We start from the raw sequence: 12,049 nt of genomic DNA, 5'->3' as shown, positions 1-12,049 counted from the left end.
CTCATCTGCCAAAAAGAACGGAGTTTTTTACTAGTCTGAGCTGTCCTGCTGTTCGGGACGACTTGACAATGGCTAAAGCCACCTTCTGGGAAAGGCTTGCATTCTCCTCTTTGAAGGACGCCTTTCGAGCAGCCAGGCTCCCTGGCTTTCCTTCTGTGTTAGGCCTGAGGAGAAGGAAGCAGCCCCGGGACCGGACAGCAACAGGGGGGCTGCCCGAGCGAGGTGTGAGGAAAATGCCACAACCGGGTCCCTGCACCCCAAAGGTCTTCCTCAGTGAGCTGGGTGAGGCCCTGCGCCTTAGCATGCTGTTCCAAATGCCACAGCGTCCACGGGAAGGGGCGCGGGGTGCACCCATCCCTCGGTGACTCCGGTCCCGGCCGCCTCCAGACCGTGGGTAGTGGCCGAAGGCAAAAACGCGTGACTATGAGCAACAGGGGGCTGGGCTCTCTGGCGGGAAAGCTGCTGAGAAGGATCTGGGGGGGCCTTGTCTGCACACTTAAAATGAGAGGGGTTTGCACAACGAGCACCTGTGCTTCCTGGTCCCTGGTGACCAGGTTGCCACATCTCGGTGGGTGTGCCAGTGGCTTTCTGCTGAGTCTAGAGGTTGTTAGGTGTTGCTTCTGAGCCACATCTTTCATTCGAGCCCTGGAAGGTCATCCAGGATTCCATTTCCACACTGACTGAGCTGTACTCACCTCGGGGACAGGTCGTGGGTTCCACAGGCAGGGTTAGGAAGAGGAGTCGGTACAGCAGAATGGGGCTGCAGAGCAAGCAGGACCCCGTCCACCCAGGGATATTTCACCACAATGTCCCCTGCAGGCAGTCCCCAGCTGCGGCCGTGGGTGCCGTAATGACAGTTCAGAGCCTGGAGCCTGCTTTGGATTCTGTGTCTCCCTCTCTGCCCCTCTCCCGCTCCATCTCTCTTTCAAAAATAAATAATAAACATTAAAAAAAATTTTTAATAAAATAAAGCTATAGTTACATCCTTTCATGTCCCCAAAGCAAAATGAATACTCCAAAACCAGTCTGGCTGGAAGAGCCACTGGCCTGAATGGGCTGAGGCTTGGGAGGACTGAGCTCTTTTCCCTAACTGGGGCAGGGTGATCACCGTTTACGCTGATTCTGACTCAGAGATCACCGAGAAGCTACAAGCTAAAATAACGGATGACAGTGCTTTTAGGTAGGGAAAAAACTGGCTTTGCAAAGTCCCCAAACAGACTATTAGCATAAACGTAAGAAATGGCCCCTTTGGCATTGTGAAGCCACTATCTCGGACCAGGAGACCTTCATGGCCTTGACACGCCCTTGCCCCACCCCAACTGCTCTTGCCCAGCCGGATCTGCCCCCTGCTCCCTCCTTCCTCCCCCCACCCCAGATCTGGCCCTCCCCCAGCATAGACAGTGCTACCTTTGTACCTTGAAGGCTGGGCTTTCTGGTCTACCAAGAAAACCCCGTCTCCTTCCTTTCCCATTTCTAAACTAGAAGGAAAAAATAACAACCCTGAATCAGACTCTGCTTTCATGAACTGCATCCCATAGGGGGAAAGGCAGAAGGTGGTGATCTGCTCCGTTGGGGGCAAGACTTGTTTTCTCAGGCAGCGGCCGGGCACGATTCTTCCTCAGACACACGGTGTGGAGACTGGAACCGGGCAGCTCTGTGATAGTTTTGGCCCAGACTACAGGCATCAGCGTCCTGAGCTCCAGCCCACAGAAAGGCCCCTTGTGCTCCTAATGGGGAGGGTCATCATCCACTGGACAGCCTGCGGGGCAGAGCAGTCCGGCTAACTCGTGAAAGTAAGACTTGGCAGAAGAAAGATCGAAAGCCATCAGCCCCCAAACCTGGTAGTTTGAAAAGGTGTTAACGTGGCATCCGTCTCAAGTTAGTTAACCACTCTTAAAAGTAAATTCAGTAAGGGGCGCCTGGGTGGCTCAGTCGGTTGAGCGTTCGGCTCAGGTCATGATGTCGCGGTTTGTGGGTTCGAGCCCCACGTCGGGCTCTGTGCTGACAGTTCAGAGCCTGGAGCCTGCTTCGGATTCTGTGTCTCCTTCTCTCTCTGCCCCTCCCCCACTTGTGCTCTGTCTCTCAAAAATAAATAAATGTAAAAAAATTTTTTTTGAAAAAAAAAAAAGTAAATTCGGTACGATGTTCTGCTTCCAGTTCAAGGTCCTGCATGAGTTCTTTAAAGTCTTTTTTAGGCCATCTTGAAAATTCCTGGAGCTAACTACCTTAAAGTTGTGGTTAGACTGTACTTAGGACTCGGAGCTAACGTCCACATCCCAGAATTATGGATTCTCTTAAATGAGACACAACGTATTTTCTATGCAGCCAGAGAAATGATCTTTCATTGAAACTACTCTATCTCTGAGTCAGTTGCTACTTTTTCCCACCTCAAGACTCTTGTTTCCCCGCACAGACGCCTTCCCCTCTCACCTACCCGCAGTAGTTTTCTGCTGGTGACGGATCTGCAGCTCTCACTGGCTTGCCCTTCTGACCCTGTCCCGGCAGGTCAACAATGGGGCAGTGCTAGAACAGATACCAAGGAAAACCAGAGGCCCTGCAGACAGTGGAACTCCTGTAAATGTTGGAGCTTCCGTTAGACTCTGGCTTCCTTCAGGTCCTTGAGGGCAGGTGCATGTGAGATACTCAGGAACTATTTGTTGGATTAACAAGCGGATTGAGTAGAAATTCACTTGAAAAGCAATCCTTTTCTTGTTCTGGACTGGAATTTTCAATGTGCTTTCCATGCTGAAGACCGTAGAGAGCTCTCTGGCTGGTGAGCAGAAGGGCGGCAGAGAGGAAAAAAAGCTAGGGATTGGCAGTTGGCTCTAAACTTATAGAGAGGAAGGTCAGAGGACCCACTCTACGTTTCCATGCATCCTTCTTCATTGGGCTCTGGAAATTAATCCAATAGTAAGGAGTACGTATACGCCTGGGAGTGGGTGGGGCCATCTAGATGCACATCTGCCAGCAGTTTCTCAGTTGGGTGCAAAATTGGTAGCATCCTGCAAGCTGACACAGCCGGAGCTGTGTTAGGATAGATGCGAGGTGGGAGAGCTGGGAACCCCGTGATCCGGTCCCGGGATACCATCATCCCGTTCCCTGGCACACTGCAGAGTTTTCTCCAAGTATGTGTCTCATTGGACCAGAAGATGTATTTCCTGAGCTGCTTCTCTGGAACATGCTTTCTCTGAGGATAGCCTCCGTCTGTTCCACAGTTAGAGTCTGTGCCCCCCGGCCACACCAGGATCGGCCACACTCCTCCACTGCTGGTGGCCCTGGAAATTAGTACAGCCTTTTCGGAACATAGCACGGGGCTACACGTATATCTCCGTCACTCCTGCTGCATAACAAACTATTCCCCCAAAGCATCATTCGGTATCACTTTTCCCCGGGGAGCTGGAAGACTGACTCGTCTTTAAGGCTCGTTCATTCACATGGCTCGTGGTCGATGCTGGCTATTGGCCGGGGACCTAACTGGGAATGTGGGCGGAATGCCCACACGGCTCCCACGTGTGGCCTGAGCCACCTCTTAATTCCAAGAGCAAGTATCTTGAGAAAGGAGGGGGGAGATGGGGACAGAAGCCTATTACTTTTTATAACCTAGACTCGAAAGTTGCACGTTTCTTCCACTGCATCCCGTTGATCGAGGCGGCTACAAAGAACAGACCATTTTCAAAGGGAGGGAGCCTAGACTCCACCTCTCAATGGAGAGAGTGTGTGGGTGGGGTCATATGTTGATGTGGCCGTTTTTGAAAAATACGATCTACCACAAAGTGCAATGCCCACCTCCTGCAATATTAATACTCTTTGGCTCATCGATCCCAGGACAATGTATCCTAGGAAAATATTCAACAGGAAAAAAATAAGTTATGCCTAAAGATATTCATTGTGAGCATTTGCTCATTGATTTATCCATCCCCCCAGTAAATATTGTTTAAATTCTTTTGCTAGGTGCTAGGAATACGGAGGAGACTTAATATACCCGTTTTCCCCTCACATGGTTTCTAGTCTATAATAGCTAAAAACAAAATCCATCCAAATGTCTAGTGATAGAACGGTTTAATCAATTATTGTACCTCAATTCTGTGAGATCTATCCTTGAATGAGATACTTACAGACTTAGTTTGACCTCTTTCTAAAATTCCTACAACTCTAACAAGACTATGTAAAAAGATGGGGGAAATGTCGGGTAGAAGTGAAAGCAAATCAAAGTTGTACGTCTACTGTGGTTACAATTATGTAAAAATATGCATGTGGATCGCCAACTACAACAGAATATCCAAATGTGAACTCACTTGTTGAAACGGGAACGTGGATGATTGTTTTTCCATTTTCAATTCCCTCTCAATGGTATGTCGCTTTTACAATAAAAAAAAAAAAAAAAAGTCCAGAAAGGGGGGTGGGGTGGGGGAAAGTGGTGCAAAACAGAATTTTACAGGTCAAAGGAAGAGAAGGCTCTGCTGAGTGAGAAGGTGAGGTGGGACAGGTGGCAAATGAGCTTCAGCAGGAGGAGGAAGCAGCAGCGATCCAGCCATGAAGACAGGAGCGGGGGAGCTGACTTTGGAAAACTGCAAAGCATCCCACCGGAGCCGTGTTTACCGGAGCCTGGGAAGTTGGGGCTCGAAGGAAAGGTTCACCTAAGGCTGCAGAGTTGACCGTAGAGACTCCGCCACTTTTTGAGCAGAGATTGAAGTCAAAGGTGTGCCCGAGGAAGATGCCCCTGCCCGCTGTCCCGAGGATGACAGAAGCAGGCAGGGAGGCCTGGGAGGAGGCTGCTGCCGAAGGCCAGGCGGGGCAGGAAAGCTCGGAGAGCGTTTGTGAAAGCAGAAACGGTCACAACGTGGTACCTTGGTAGACACAGCCCCCGAGACTTCGGTCTGCGTGGTTATGACGATTGCAGAGCTATTCGCGGAAATTGGAGGAAGAAGAACCGGTTGGCAGAAGAGAGATTTTCAACACGCTGAGTTCGAGCTGTTAACTGGGACATCCACACGGAATGACAACAGATAGCTGGAAACATAAAGTCTGAATCTTAGGGAAGAGATCCCCTTTTTGGCAAAATAGTCTGAACCTCCCACTCGGCCTAGAAGGCTCTTCCCCCAGCTGTGTGTAACATCTGCTTCCTGTCTTCAGGAAGAGCTCTGCTCAAATGCCACCTCCTTGGACGCTTTCTTGCCACCCTAAAATGGCACTGCTGTCACCATCTCCCTTACCCCGCTCAGCTCTTCTTCGTTGCACATACGTGAGACTTTACTTACCCCCACCAGCGCCCCCCTTTAGAGATGGGACGCCTGCGTCATCGTCCTGTGTTAAGAACTGCACGTTGGGGCGCCTGGGTGGCTCAGTCAGTTAAGCGTCCGACTTCGGCTCAGTTCATGATCTCACGGTTGGTGAGTTCGAGCCCCGCGTCAGGCTCTGTGCGGACAGCTCGGAGCCTGGAGCCTGTTTCAGATTCTGTGTCTCCATCTCTCTCTGCCCCCCTCCCCCACTCACCCTCTGTCTCTCTCTCTCTCCTTCAAAAATAAATAAACATTAAAAAAAAAAAAACTGCACGTTAATGGGCAACGGGACGCCGATTCGCTCTTACGTGAATTTCCATTATGAAATGATAATAACAAATGGCATATATTCTTCTGACTCCCAAGCTCAGTCTAAAGATTGAAAACTCCTCTGCTCAAAAATACAACTTAGAAGAAAGGACACCCACCAACTGGTTTTTAAGAACGTCTCCTGCATAGCGGCAGGTACTTCCAGGCATATCCCATTGGCCAGCCCTTAATCACAGGGACACATCAAGCTGCAGGGGAATCTGAGGAAAGTAGGTTTTGTCTGCCATGATCATGGCCACGGCCAGCTAATAATCCTAGCACTACAGACGAAGGGGAGGGGTTGGATGTTGGACAGCAGCAGCAGTCACTGAGGAGATGTCTATACAAACCCACAGAGCCTTGGCTGTGCCTGCCTCCAAGGGCTGTGAACACGCTACAGAGTCCATTGTCCCCTGGAACGGTGTAACTCACCAAGGGTTTCCTAACCCTCTCCCTGGTCCCCAGGCACTGAAGATAAGGAAATGTTCAACATTTCTGTGTTCCAGATGCCAAGATCTGTAGAGCAAAACATTGCAGGGACATCTACAATGCTTCTGCTTAACATTCTAAGTATTTTTAGCCAGCACCAGCTACATAATTTGTGGGACCCAGTGCAAAATTAAAATTGGGGAGGCGGGGGGACACGCCTGAGTGGATCAGTTGGCCTGACTCTTGATTTTGGCGTGGGTCATGATCTCAAGGTTCACAGGTTCAAGCCCCGCGATGGGCTCTGCGCTGACATCGTGGAGCCTGCTTGGGATTCTCTCTCTCTGCCCCTCCCCTGCCCAAGTGCTCTCTGTCTCTGTCTCTCTCAAAATAAATTAAAAAAAAAAAGAAAATGTGGGGTCTCTTGTTAAAAATTACCAAGAATTTCAAGACAGCCACAACAGAGCATTAAAGCAATCACAAGGCCCTTCTAAGTGTGGGGTCCTGGGTGGCTGTCCAGGTGGCAGTCCCGTGACACCAGTTCTGTGTTTAGCCTAAAAAGAAAGGATGTGTGTATCTTTTTTAAGTTTGCTTATGTTGAAAGAGAGTGTGTGAGTGGGGAGGGAGAGAGAATCCCAAGCAGAGGCTGCACTGTCGGCAAAGAGCCCGATGTGGGGCTCAATCCCATGAACCGTGAGATCGTGACCTGAGGCGAAATCAAGAGTCAGATCAACTGACTGAGCCCCCCGGGCGCCCCAAGGAGCTCTTTAGATTGTGTGAAACACCACATGCAAGCAGTGTTGGCTTTGGGGGCCGCTTCAGTTTTGGGGTGAGATGTTTTTCCTTGTCATAGCTTAGAAAGCCTGGAAGTGGCCTTGGGGATCAAGCAGCTGGACCGCCTCATTGTACAGAAGACCCAGAAGCCCAAAGAGGGCCTGCCCCTGCCCAGGGTCCTGCTTGGGCCACTCTAGAAGTCCGGCCTTCAGACTCCGCGGTGCCGCAGGAGGTAGTCGTTTGTCCCCATCAGGCCGGCTCTGTGGTGCCAGGCCACAAGGCATCGTTGACACTCCTGGGACCTCCCAGCGCCTACTTGGGCTAGATTCTTCCTCCAGCCTGTATGGTCAAAGCAGACAAAACCAGGAGGCTCTCCGTCCTTGGTTCCTTGTAGGGGATGTGCCACGAGTCCTCGGGAGCTGAATGGTGGCTTGAAGAGCTTGGCCAGTGCGCTCTGATACTTACTTCTTCTCCACAGATGCCTCCAGGCTGGGCATCCGCGGCCTTGGTGCGGAGGTGGGCAGAGAGGTAAGGGCGGGACGCGGCGCACCTGCCAGGTAGGTGCTGAGGGCTCGCCCCGAGGGCACTGGCCGGGGTGGAGGCCAGGCACGCCCTCCTGGTGGAAGCGGGAGCGGGAGGCCGCGGGCCCGGGGAGGATCGGCCGGGTGGGAGTCGCGCTGAGCCGGGGCAGGCGCAAGGGCAGATGAATGTGTCACGGGGAGCGGGGCGGGCGGGGTGTCAGATGGGCACGCTTGTCTCCGGGGGAAAGAAGGTTGTGCGAGACGCGAGGCGGAGGAGAGGGGAGCGATTAGCGAGCGGGCGTGAGTCACGCATCCAGTCCCCGGGCAGCGGCGCGCGCCGCGGGCTCCCCTGGGTGCGGACTCGGTGCCAGGCGGCGCAGCTGGCGCCGGGAAAGGTGCCAGCTTTCCTGCGGGGGCCTCGCGGGGCGGGGGCCGGAGCCGGGGATCTGATGGCCACCTGCTCCTGGCGTGAATCCAGAGGGCGCTGGTATCTGTGCCTGCGGGGCCCTGCCGGTCCCGGCGCCGCCACCACCCCCATCCCCCCGCCCCCCGCACGTCGCGCCCCCCACCCCCCGCGGCGGGAGGACAAAGCGGGGCCGCCCGACCGTCGCACGCGGCGGGCCCCGCACCGCAGGAGGGAAGGGCGGCCTGCCTGTGTCGGCGGAGGCCCTCCCGGCCAGGACAGATGCTGTCCCTGCCTCCCTGCCAGGCCGGGACGCCCAGGCCGGTGCCCACCAGCTTCCCTGTGCGTGCGGGGCCGAGGGCCAAAGAAATCAAGTGGTTTTCATCCCCGCCGTAGGCCGCAGGGCTGCCAGTGGCTCAGGCCTTCATCCTGAAGGCACCTGGGTCCCCACTGTGGCCCGAGTTTCTAGAAGGCTCTGTTCAGAGTCGACCGCTTCTCCCTCCCCGACGTGGGCCCTGAGAGGGGTGGCCGTGGGTACGAGGGAGCCTGCCTCAGAAAAGGCGCTAGGAAGGGAGGCCTGGGTGGCTCAGTCAGTTAAGCTTCCGGCTTCCGGCTTCCCCTCAGGTCATGATGTGGCCGTCGGTGAGTTCGAGCCCCGCGTCGGGCTCTGTGCTGACAGCTCAGAGCCTGGAGCCTGCTTCAGATTCTGTGTCTCCCTCTCCCTCAAAAATAAATAAACATTAAGCAAGAAAGGGCACTAGGAAGCCCCCCTTCTCCAGGAAGCTGCAGCAGCCCCAGCTGCAGGCCTGGAAGGAGCTTCTGTTCCTAACCTCTGCCCTCTAACTAGGCTGCTGCCCGGAGAGGGAGGCAGGGAAACAACGGCCTCTCCTCCTGAAGGCCCCTGTGGCTATTCAGGCACCAGCTCCACTGGCTTCTCTCTGTATCCACGGGGTTCCTCGGGGGTGTCACAGGCCGGATGCTGGCCTTCCCGAAACTGTACCTGTGGCTGCTGAGGAGGAGGGGGTCTCTTACACCCGCGTGGTCACTTGCGTTGGCTCCTCTCCTGAGAAGCTCCTCTGCCCTGGTTGGGGAGAAGGGTGGGGGGCACTGACGCGTGTCCGGAAAGCTGAAGGTCGCTGCCCTGCTTGGCCAGACCTAAGAGAGGGAAGGGCCAGGCCGGTCTCGCCCTGGCCTCTGTCGCCACTGCCTGGCCGCCACACAAGGCCTCAGAAGAAGGGATCTGGCTACAAGACTTCGGTGTCATTTCCCCGCCTTCAACATCAGTCAGCAAATTTATTGAACTCTTAATATGCTCAGGGCCTCGCCGCTCTCACCTGCGGCTGATCGCTGCCCTTCCCTGTATCCATCTTCTCTGCAAAAATGAGATCGATACATCTCAGCTGAGACGTAAGAGGTTCTCCCACGGCAGAGCTGGTAAAGGAACAATAGCCACAGGCCTTCACCTTCCCGCGCAGCCCGACCAGCGTGAGGCAATGACTGAGGAGTGCACAGGAATCCCCCACCTGGAGGGAGCGCGGTGTGGGCAGGCTTCCTTCACACCCGCTGAGGCGCGAGGACGTGTGAAGGTTGGCCCATCTTCACACTTGGCAGCAGATGCCTCCCTGGGTCACAGTCATCCCCTGCATGCGCGTGTTTTTGAACTTAAAAATTTTTTAATTTTACTTTTTAAAAGTTTATTTATGGATTTTGAGAGAGTGGGAGGGGCAGAGAGAGAGGGAGAGAGAGCATCCCGAACAGGCCCCGCGCTGTCAGCACAGAGCCCGATGCGGGGCTCGAACTCACAAACCGTGAGATCGTAACCTGAGCCAAAACCAGGAGCCAGACGCTTAACCAACTGAGCCGCCCGGGTGCCCCGAGTGGTATCGAACTTTTCACGTCACCTCTGATTTGCCCCCTCTGCCTCAGCGTTTGAAACCTCATGGTTTATGTACCATAAATACGTATGCACAGCCGCTGGGGTGGTTTAGCCCTCGGGCCATTTTGTCGGTATATTTGTGTTTCCTGACCTTTTTAGAATACCCTTGAGAAACAGAACACAGTTCCTGTTTCTTTTGTTTCCTTTTTGCTCACCAGGGTCTACCGTGGGGTTCTGTACACAGCCGGTGCTGAACTGCTTGCTAAATAAAATGGTGACAGCTTAGAGAGGGTCCAGAGAGACTCTTAAGAGGCCCGTGGCGGTTACTGGAGATGTGGTGTGGCCCTCTCTGCAAGGCCCTGTCTCCTCAGCACCCACACCTGGCTGAGGTGACCTGCCTGGGCCGCCTGCCCTCCCTCACCCCCTTCACGACATGAATGTGAGGGTGGGCCAGCTCCTGGCAGACCCAGAGCTGAGCTGGGTGCAGCTGAGGCAGCCCAGCCGGTGGCCATCTTGCATCCGCGTGGTTGAGAGCTAGGTTGGATGGGCTCAGGCCCTTCCATCCCCACAGAACGGGGAGCACTGCTGTTGGGCTGCTCAAAGCTTATCCAGAGGACGCCAGACCTGAGTCTGCACCTTAGCTCCCAGGCAGCAGGATCGAGGGGAGGGAGCAGCACATCCTCAGAGCCCCCACCATACTCATAGGCCAAGCGACCCCCAACCCCCCATGGAGCAAGAGTTTTTGGGGGCTTTAAGGGTCCAAAGTCTTGGCAGGCTTCTTAGTCTCCCCACCTCCCAAGCTGAGTCAAATTTTAATTGAAGCCTGTGAAGCACAAAGTCCTACAGAAACCATTAGGAGAGTCTTCTGGAAAATAGAGACTGACAAGAATCCCTGCAGGGAAGAGGATGAAAGAAATCACAGCTCACCAAGCCCTCTGGGCAACCAGTCCCAGGGCACCCAGCAGACGGCTTCTCCATCTCTGTCGCGCCCAAGTCCTCTCCCAACCCTGGTCTCATTAAAAGGAAACCAAAAGAGCTATATTATTTGGCTTCCATCTGGTCTCTTGAGATTCAAGGACTTTAATCAGTAAAATGTTAAAGAATAAAATAACTCTACAATAACAAGAAAGCCGCCAGCTGGCCCTTCCAGTGACCTTGCCAGAGTGCCTGGGAAATGGATCACACCATCTGGGCTTGACTTCCCTCCTGGGGAAGAGTGAGCAATTATGCCATTTTAGGATCCAAGTTTACAAAAAATTTATTTCCCCAAATAAGAAAATCTGTGCCCCCCAAACAGCTTGTATCTAATATATCATCTGCTTCCTGCATCCCACTGCCCCCACCCCAAACCAGCCCTCCTCTCTTCCCTATTCCAGGCCCACAATTCCAACATGGCATCTTCGGGAAGGGTTGACAGTTCAAGGCACCACAGAGGGCTCCCTGTGAAGAAACGTGGAACAGCCTAAGAGCAGGAAATAAATCACACTGGTTGAAAAGATAAGAAAATTGGTTGAATTCCTCCTCCAGGTCCAAGTGTAGGACTTACCAGACCTCTTCCTGGGGCTATCTTGCTCTCATGGGGAGAACCTAAACTCAAATCTATGAAGGAAAGACAGAGTGGGCAAGGTGCCCAGCAGGTGACAGTTGAGAGAGAAGAGTGCTGGTGGTTCAGGCTGGGTCTCCCTTTTTCAAGGAGCCACTGAGAGGGAGCTTCAGGGTGTAGACCTGGGAGGCAGCCCTTAAATTCCCACATAGCGTCCTCTGGCAATGGCCGACTAGCCCTTACCCCATCTGGTGTGTCCCTGGGAAAAAGAGGCAAAGGGGAGCGGGGAAGGACTCCACCACAGTAGGCAGGGTTGAACCTGGAGCCCGGGGCTCAGGCTCTGTGCTCTGAAGTGCCGTGAGGAAGGGGCTCAGGCTCTTCCTCCCCAAGAGGGACAAGGAAGAGGAAGCAGTCTGAGGTAAACCTCCCCATCGAAGGATATATTTTCAGCCTTGAGCCACTTGGCTGGCTCCCCCTCTCACCCCACTCCCCTCCTCAGACTCCTTTTCCACAGCCTGTGGAAGCCCATAGAAGCTTCTTTCATAGCCGTGGAAGCTTTGCCCGGTTCAAAGGGTTAGGCACCACAAGCAGGCCCCGGGGGTCATTGTCATGTTGGTCTTCAGTCCCCTTTCTGAAAGAACTGGCCATCATCCTCCCAGGAGCAGCCCAGACCGCAAAGGTTGGTGTGGCCCGAGTGCAGTGGGAAGAAGCTACCTCCCTGAAGGGTGACCTCTGAAGTCGGACCCCAGAGAGACACCCTCGTAAGGTCGACGAGGGGCTTTCGGGGTGAACAGGGCCAGTGAGTGGCACCTGGGTGGGGGTGGGGGGATCCTGAGTCTGGGACCAGAGCTTCTTCCAGGCTGTTACGTGTGGTGTCAGTTGCTCAGGAAGTATCTAACCATGGAGCTGTGGATATTC

This window comes from Lynx rufus, unplaced genomic scaffold (assembly GCF_022079265.1).
Source record: "Lynx rufus isolate CCGP_SWC_20201006 ecotype Redwood Valley unplaced genomic scaffold, mLynRuf1.p SCAF_4, whole genome shotgun sequence".
Classification (NCBI taxonomy): Eukaryota; Metazoa; Chordata; class Mammalia; order Carnivora; family Felidae; genus Lynx; species Lynx rufus.
This window is presented reverse-complemented; position numbering follows the sequence as displayed.